General features: G+C 34.2%; 1 long non-coding RNA gene across 2 annotated transcripts in view; it reads right to left on the bottom strand.

Moving 5' to 3' along the window:
• LOC137658296 (uncharacterized) overlaps positions 1-10000 on the bottom strand; it is a 467487-nt gene that overhangs the window by 412197 nt on the left and 45290 nt on the right. The gene's annotated exons all lie outside the window — the stretch shown is intronic.

A 10000-nucleotide genomic window follows, 5' to 3' on the forward strand; every position in this document is an offset into this window, starting at 1 on the left:
TTGAGTATTTGACCCTACGTCTCCCCTACTGCTTTGGTCTAGTTTGACCCAACATCACACATGCTTTAGAAATCGAATATTTTACCTTGCAACCTTCTGACATCGTAAATTTGAAAATTTATCCATTATTCGTTCGACAAAAGGTATTAGGCAAGAGTCGGTATGTATCAGACTTCTTATTCTCTCCATTCTCATACCACGGGGTGACCTTCTGCTAAAAGTTAGTCACAGAAAAGGGATCAAGTAAAGATAAGCACCCCTGCATGGCCCAGGGAGTGCTTATCTTTACTTGCTCACATATGGGAGTGCTTTCCTTTACTTGCACAATTTCGGGAGTGCTTTTCTTTACTTGCTCAAAATTATTTAATTTGTTCTGACAGGTTGTTTTCTCTTTTGAATAGTTCAAATAGTTGCGTTAACGAGTTGTTTTCTCTTCTTATTTGAGGATATCATTTTGGCTGTTCTGATAGATTATTTATGTTCTGACAGGTTGTTTTCTCTTCTGAATAGTTTAAATAGTTACATTAACGAGTTGTTTTCTCTTCTTATTTGAGTATATAATTTTTGCTGTTCGGATAGATTTTACTTTTTAGCATGATATACCTCAGAAAGTCGTATAAAGTCTTGAGAGAAACCCTTAACATGGACCGTTCTCTGTATGAAGAAATTCTTAAGCCACTGTTGGTTGAGGACCCGACTCCTGCAATTAACTGGATGAAGCAGCAGAAACTTTTGAGAGCTGAACTAAAATGCCCTCATTGTAGCATTTTAATGAAGTGGACAAAACGTTCTTCAATACAAGACAAATATGTCTGGAAGTGCCAAGTTAAGGAATGCAGTAAATATAAGCACTACGAATCAATTCGCAAAGATTCGTTTTTTTATCGCTCAAAGCTTTCTTTACAAAAGTGGATTGAAGGAATCTTCTACTGGTGTCAGGAACTGAGTGTTTTGCAGACCGTACAGTTATTGAATGTTTCAAAAGTGACAGTTATTGACATGTTCAGCTTTTTTCGTGAAATTTGCTTGAAACATTTTGAAAGGAACCCTATCAAGCTTGGTGGACCAGGCACAACGGTACAAATTGATGAATCTTGTTTTAGCCATAAACCAAAGCACCATAGAGGACGTTCTCCCCAGAATCCACTATGGGTATTTGGAATAGTAGATCCTACTTCATCACCATCCCTGGGTTATATGGAGATTGTTGATTCGCGCAATGCCGAAACACTGTTGCCGATAATTAGGAAAGTAGTTATGCCTGGAACAATTATTCACAGTGATCAATGGAAAGCATACAGGAACATTGAAAGGGACCTTGGATATACGCATCATACAGTTAACCACTCCGTGAATTTTGTTGACAGGACTACAGGCGTTCATACACAAGCAGTAGAGAGCTACTGGAACAAACACAAAATAAGAATAAAACGGATGATAGGATGTAAACGAGAATTTTTGAACTCTTATTTGCATGAATTCATGTGGAGCGAACGTAACAAGAACGACAAGTTTCATAGATTTTGTGAAACTATAGCAAGACAGTATTATTTTAATTAAATTTTTACAAGTATTTTTGATTTCTGGACTCGACATCTTATTTCAGTGTTGTATATTTCATTTTATATTTCATATATCAATAAAATTTCAAAATAATTTATTGTGTTTAAAGTTTAAACCATAATTATAATAATGTGCTTATCTTTACATGCTCAAATATGGGAGTGCTAATCTTTACTTGCTTTTATTCAAGACCAGGGAGTGCTTATCTTTACTTGCTCAAATATGGGAGTGCTATTCTTTACTTGCACAAATTCGGGGGTGCTTTTCTATACTAGTCAGTTATGGGGGTGCTTATCTTTACTTGATCCCAGAAAAGTAATAAGAACAACTTAAGGTTAGCTATATGAAGTTGAAACTTTCCTATGTTTAGTGGTACTAACACGTTTCTCATGAAACTAGCTTTCCTGTGGTTAATACCACGTTACCCATGAAATGGACTTACCTGTGGTTAATACGACGTTTCCCATGAAACTTACTTGCCTATGGTTAGTAAAACTATCACGTTTCCAATGAAATTGACTTGCCTATGGTTAGTGACACTAACCCTTTTTCTATGGAACTGATTTGCTTATGCTTAGTGGCACTACCACATTCCCATGAAACTGGCTTGCCAATGGCTAGTGGCACTTCGACGTTTCCCATAGAATAGCTTTGCCCATGGTTAGTGGCACTACCACGTTTCCCATAAAACAGATTTGCCTATGGTTAGTCTCTCTATCACGCTTCCAATGAAACTTAATTGCCTATGATTAGGAGCACTACCACGTTTCCATGAAAATGGCTTGCCAATGGTTAGTAGCACTTACACGTTTCCCATAAAATAGATTTGCCTATGGTTAGTGGCACTACCACGTTTCCCATGAAAATGACTTTCCTATGGTTAGTGGCACTACCACGTTTCCCATGACAATGACTTGCCATATGGTTAGGGGAACTACCATGTTCCCCATGAAACTCATTTGCCTATGGTTAGGGGAACTACCACGTTTCTCATGAAACTGATTTGCATATGGTTAGTGGCACTACAATACTTCCAATGAAACTGATCTACCCATGGTTAGTGGCACTATCTGGCTTCCAATGAAATTTACTTGCCTATGGTTAGTGGGACTACCACGTTTCCCATGAAAATGACTTGCCTATGGTTAGTGGCACTACCACGTTTCCCATGAAAATGACTTGCCTATGGTTAGTGGCACTACCACGTTTCCCATGAAAATGACTTGCCTATGGTTAGTGGCACTACCACGTTTCCCATGAAAATGACTTGCCTATGGTTAGTGGCACTACCACGTTTCCCATGAAACTTACTTGCCTGTGGTTATTGGCACTACCACACTTCCAATGAAACTAATTTGCCTATGGTTAGTGGCACTACCACATTTCCCATGAAACTGATTTGCTAATGGTGTGTGCTACTACCAGATTTCCCATGGAACTGGTCATTCTTTTTGGTAATACCATGTCTCTTTCCAAGAGTGCCAATGATTTAGCGTGAGAAAATTTGGCAACAGGTCCAACCTCCAAGTCCCAATCCCTTGTAGCAGTGCGACAGTGAGGAAATGTCTAGTTATGTTTAATGTTTGGAATCTAAACATTTTATTATTATAGGCGGGAAGTTTGATAAATTTGTTTGCAATTAAGATGACAGTTGGACACTGAATGCTGTGTTTTATCTATCTATCTATCTATTTTATATATATATATATATATATATATCTATCTATTTTATATATATATATATATATATATATATATATATATATATATATATATATATATATATATATATATATATATATATATATATATATATATATATATATAATTTTAATATTAATCTGAATGAAAATCGTTGGCCTTGGCATTGGTTGGCAAAAATGACAAGAAAACAATTAGAAAATTTTGACCTCTTACATTGATATCTTTATTTTGGTCAATATCCATCCGTTTACGACAAAAAGAATAAATAGTTTGAGGACCTAATGCAATTTACACGCTCGAAACAGAAATCTATCAGTTTCTGCAACCCAACTTCCAACAAATACTGAGAGATAAAATTTTCAGAGGGAAGCAAAAATAAGAACATCGTGAAATCTTGAAAATAAAGTAAAAACATTCCCTGCTAAGATGATGGACATATTAATGCTATGGGTAAAATGCGTAAAAAACTATATATCATAATATTCCTATGGGCTTATTTTAGCAATTTTACGATCAAGGAAATGTGAATAAAATGTTGGAATTTATTATGAATGCTATTCTAAAAATCAAAACTCCTTTCTAGATACCTAATAAATCTAAAAATATACACTGTAAAATGAACTAAGAGTCCGCATATCTACATGTAAAAAAAAAAAAAAGTATAAAATTATTCCACTTACCTGGATATGTGAATACCGAATTGTAAATACATAAATGAATATATGAAAGAATAGATAAATGAATGAATAAGAGAAAACAGAAAGATAAAAGAAAGAGGGCCTTTGTGCCTCTTCCCCTCTGCCGTGCCCTTGCATCTGAAAAGAATGGAAAACCTCGACGTTGTTACAGGACATGGTTTCAATTTGCAGGTGCTTCGGGGGATACACAGTTGGGCCCTGTCCTGTTTGCATATCAAATGGGTCTGGTGTTTGTAAGGTAGACTTTTACTTGAAAACAATTCGCAGCAAGGAAAGGTGACCTATGAAAAGTATACTTGTCAAATGGGAATATTGGCAGGTCGTATGCAAGTATGAGTACTGTATGGTTTAAGCATCGCACTTAGATTATAAGTTTTTTCTTCCTTTTCATAAAGGGTAGGGGGAAGGGTGGGGAGAGGGGAGAGGGGGGAGGGGTGTGTGTTAAGGGCCGACCAATTCATATCCAAGTTGTGTGTAAATTTTGAGCAGCTTCACGCTTAAAGAAAAACAAATTTCAAAAGTCTATTACGAGTCAAAAAGGGTAATGATACAAAATATTAGAAAATGCCGATTTGATCAAACCAGCGTTTACAGTATGTAGCATCTAAAGTCATCAGAAATAACACTTAATTTTTAATAACTTCTGAAAAAATTTAATTTTCAGTAACTGAACTGATAATGGAAATGAACAAAATTATAGATAAGCCAAATTTATATCTTTCGTACTTGCATATACTCAACATATTATACAGTATTATGATTGACATGAATTATTAGGACGTTATGGCCCCTGCTTAAGTAGTATACTTAAACATCCCTAAACCATCTTTGTAAAAGGATTTTTTAAAAAATCATCTTTCTCAAACAATGGGTTACCGGTCTCTTAACCCTTATAAGTTTTTTCCTATTTCCTAAAAAAACAATGTTAAGCGAGATATGATTGTTTGATGTTGAATTAGATACATTCGTTGTTGGCAAACTTATAAACTGATTTACATTCTCGATTTAGTCTTATAAATATTCCATTTTTTCAAACTGTATTCCCAAACATAATATCCATTAATATTTTGATCTTTCTTTATCGTTTACAGTGGAAAAATGGGGGGGGGGGGGGGTCAGCAGTATTATTATTGGGTCTTTTCAAGTTTGTGGTTGAAATCTGTACAACATCGAATAAACACGAAATATATGAGCAATTGAAAGCAAGATAGTTAATATTTAAAAAGATAATACTAATAATAATAATAATAATAATAATGATAATAATAATAATAATAATAATAATAATAATAATAATAAGTCAACAGACAAATAAAAGTTTATAAAGGACTAATCACTCTCGAACACTCACTTGTCATTTAAAAGGTTTTTAAAATAGTATCGCTTAACAAAATTGGTGACTTCTTGACACAGCCATAAAAACTATGACAGTAATAATAATGAAGAAAAATAATCATATTCAACCACCGCCAAAAATGTCATAATCTCTGTCTACGAAAATATTGCCATCTTTTTGGTGCATGACAATGTACTATTATTATTATTAATACAAGCCAAGCTATAACCATAGTTGGAAAAGCAAGATGCTATAAGCCCAAGGGCTCCAACAGGGAAAAATATCCACGTGAGGAAAGGAAATAAGGAAATAAATAAACTACAAGAGAAGTAATAAACCATCAAAATGAAATATCTTAAGAACAGTTACAACATTAAACTACATCTCTTTTATACAAACTATAAAAACTTCAAAACAAACAATAGGAAGAGAAATAAGATAGGAGCAAGAGAAATCTAATACAAGATAGTGGAATGCCGTGGAAGCCCATGGTACAGAGGTCATGGTACTACTCAGGACTAGAGAACAAATGGTTTGATTTTGGAGTGTCCTCCTAGAAGAGCTGCTTACGGTAAAGTCTCTCTTCTACCCTTACCAAGAGGAAAGTAGCCTGTGTATAATTTTCTTTATGTAAACATTAAAACAAAATCCTTATTTCTTTAAACAACAAAACTGGACGATAATGACTACTATTTTCTTAATGCCAGATTAAAGAAATCACTGTATTAAGCACTCAATTCTAACCCTTTGATTCTCGTCCTACATTTGTCATTGTCTAAGAAAATCATATTATTATTATTATTATTATTATTATTATTATTATTATTATTATCAACTGCTAAGCTGCAACACTAGTTGGAAAAGCAGGATTCTATAATCCCAAGGGCTCCGACAGGGAAAATAGCCCAGTGAGGAAAGGAAACTAGGAAAAATAAAATATTTTGAATAAGAGTATCAAAATTCAAATAAATAGTCCCTATATAAACTATAAAAACTTAAACAAAACAAATTAAGACCCACACCAGAGCTGAGGAGGACTTCCGGAATTATTGGAGATATTGATTACCTATATTGGATATATTCCACACCTGTAATAACGGACCCCATCTCCTATCGTTCTTCTCCCATACCCCCTAACCCCAGCCCACACCCCATTCCTACCATCTTTCATTGATATCGTAGCGATCAATGATTATCGCAATTTGGACTAGATTGGATAAACGAATTTGGGCCATATGGACCGGTTTGACGTTGAATATGCATTCCAGCAGAATATGAACTCCCCAGTCTTTATTACAGGATTAATAGTGTCTCCCTATTAATCCTGTCTTTATCATACGTATAATATGGACCCCCAGTTATTATTATACGTATAATATACAATAATTTTTATTTATTTCCGCTCCCACAGTTCTCATTGCAAGTATAATTTGCACTCCCCAAACAATATAAAGAGTTATTTGTACTATAAAATTTGCTTCATTATTTTGCTTAGTACACATTACATAATCTATAACGATGCAAAGTGGGCATATTAAAACAGCACATCACAAAGTATTATATGTAATTAAGTCAAGAGTATAGCTATGTTAGACAATGTTAGTGATGCAGAATAAGCAAGATATTTCAATTAGCTGGAGTTTAATACTAAAATCTCAATCATTCTATGATAGAATCATATGCATACATACATATATACATGCATACATGTTTATCCATTCCAATATACATAATTACACGAAACTTTCAAAAATAAAATTAAAATATCAAACCCGAAATCAACGTGTGTGTATTACTTTCAAACAATAATTGTAAGTTGCCTTGTAATAGGTTATTTTACTCTTCTGCGCTTAAATGACTTCGGATAATAGTAACAAGAATCCTGTTTCGAAACTCGTTTTTATACTGTTCATAAAGCCCACAGACTGTCCCATTTGGTCACTGATCACAAGGCTATAAGATAAAACTTGAGGCAACCATCTTTGACAAGAGATGCAAACCGTGCTTTCAATTGCTCTTGTGTAGATGCAGTGAAGTGTGTTCGCGTCATGCTGTCTGCAACTTCTATCCTCTCTCTAACTGTTGAAAGGTGAACCAATGATTCCTGTTTTTCTCGAAGTGGAGCCGAAGCAAATTCACTTGTGTTTGTGACAGCAAAGTTGAGTCTAACCACTCTTCATAAGGTTGCTTCTGCATCAGGGATTATGCACCGTCTATGATATCTGGTTGCTCATTACTAAGAGCCTGTCTTCATGAGCGAGGCGAATATTGGGTAACCACATTCCAGCAGCAGTCTGTATTTCAGGTTTGGGATGTATAGATCTGTTAATAATATTTGTTATATCGCTTTCATTTGTATGGCCATAACTTCTCTGTAAAATAAGCTTCAGATTGCACAAATTCTATTTTTGCTGCTTTAGTTATACATTTGATGATGAGTGTACACGTGTTATTGTCTAACAACCTTTCAATTTTATGAGGACCTTTCCATGGAAGTTGTTCTTTACCACTTTCTATCCAAACGTTTCAGGTTCTTCAAAAGAAAAGATTTTGTATGTTCGCAACAATTGGAAGTGCTGTGTCATTTGGCATAATTTTCGTTGCTGCTTTCCTTGTGCTTTTGCAGTAATTGCCCTTTCTTTGTTGATGCGCCTTTCTTACGTCTTGCATGACTTGTGCTAATTTTGCAAAAATCTTCGTTAAACTTTAATTCTTCTGGATCTACTAGTGTTTCATATTTAACATCCACAGTGAGTTTAGGTTCATGGTTGTAGAGATGAAAAATGAATAGAGAACAGCAAATTTGTAGATTCCTATAATATTAGCATATAACATAACTAATTCCCCCCCCCACCCCAAAAAAGAAATGCAAGGAAATATTATATTTAAACAGGTGAGCCTTGAAGAAACAAAGTACAAAGTGAACAAAGTCACAAACATCTTACCACAAAAAAAGAAAGTCTTCAGTATATATGAAATCAGAAGACATAAGCTGAATAAAACCATGCACAACAGACTATCTCTCACGACAAAATGGTAAGGAACCGGAGAAAAATTTCTCAAAATCTCGAGTTGAATTATACCTCTCATGTATTTCCCAAAACTGCCTTCTGGAAAGGAAACTCTACAAAGACCATTTTGAGTATAGCGTAAAGTTCAATGACGTCACTACCGCTCAAAGGGGAAGGATCAGGAAATTTGCCTCAAGCTTCTTCTAAGAATATCTGCTGAAATGTGATATGCCAATGTAAAATGGCATATCAGTATCTACAGTCTGTAAGAACAAATACAAATGGTCTCATATTTAAAAGTGTACATATGAGAGAGAGAGAGAGAGAGAGAGAGAGAGAGAGAGAGAGAGAGAGAGAGAGAGAGAGAGAGAGAGAGAGAGGTTCCAAGAATTCAGGATAACGATGGCAATAAAGTTCCGGGCTTATGATTAATAGATTCTCAGTAATACTTTCCTACTAAGATATACCCAAGAAAAATGAGTCTGCGCAGACATAAAATCAACAGATTAGATACCCGTTGGGGATTTGATTATATAAATATAAACTGTGTTTTATATATTTGTTTTTTTGTTGGGATAATAATCCACCTCACTATTATGGGATATGAATCGAGATCTTTTCCATTACTCAAGAGTTACTTTCTTTCTCAATGAAATATCATGATTGATTACGATATTATGAGGGTATGTAAGTAGTTATGGATTATCAAGGACTCGGGGTAAGACGAAGCATGAAAGAATCTTTTTTAAAATTTTAAAAATAATACTACAGTTATCAATGGTCCTTTTTCCCATCATAAATTCTCTCTATTTTATTATCTATACTAACAATATTATTACGACTAGCAAATTACGTAAATTCCCGAGCTCCAAACTCACCTGCGTTATATTACACAAATCTGATACACACGAGAATATCTCCGAGCTCTGAGAATAATACGCAACTACCAGATGTTAATATATATGGACACTGAATATCTAAAGGTCTCTTTTACCCAACACTCAAAACAAAACTGGGTGATTACTTTACTTTTAACGGGAACTATTCTAGAGTCAACCTCTTACTTCGATTTCTAAGTCAGGAATGCCAGCAAGACACTGAATTAATTATTGGTGATCGAAATAATACACACTTTACAAAAATATATATATTCTATCAAAATAAAAATTCAAAAGTAATACCAAAAATAAATCACTCGAAATTTAAATCTCAACTGGACCTTAGACTTATGGCAAAATGACACTTAAATAATTTTACAATACAATAAACTGTTTCACTAGAGATTGATATATGAAAATATTCAATTTTGACAATTAATGAAAAAAAAATACACTAACACTCTAGAAAATAAACAATAATTACACCTTTACATACTCTTACGACATTTACGACTCACCCGAGGTTACCGAACGGTTAAGCCAAAAAAAAAAAAAAAAAAAAAATAAATAAATAAATAAATAGATGCACTTCACTTTTTAACCAAATCACACAGGGCCTCCCCCCCCCCCAAAAAAAATTATAAATTGTACTTACAATATTCTTCCTTCTTCTAAACCAAACAAAATATTACCAATGATTTAACAAGTACTATATACGTTGGAGAGAAAAATAATGAATGGCTTGAGAGGTGCTAGCTAGATGATTGTCAGAAGTATGGATCTTTCGGAATATCAGCCTAGATCTCTCTC

This window comes from Palaemon carinicauda, chromosome 19, assembly GCF_036898095.1.
Source record: "Palaemon carinicauda isolate YSFRI2023 chromosome 19, ASM3689809v2, whole genome shotgun sequence".
Lineage (NCBI taxonomy): Eukaryota > Metazoa > Arthropoda > Malacostraca > Decapoda > Palaemonidae > Palaemon > Palaemon carinicauda.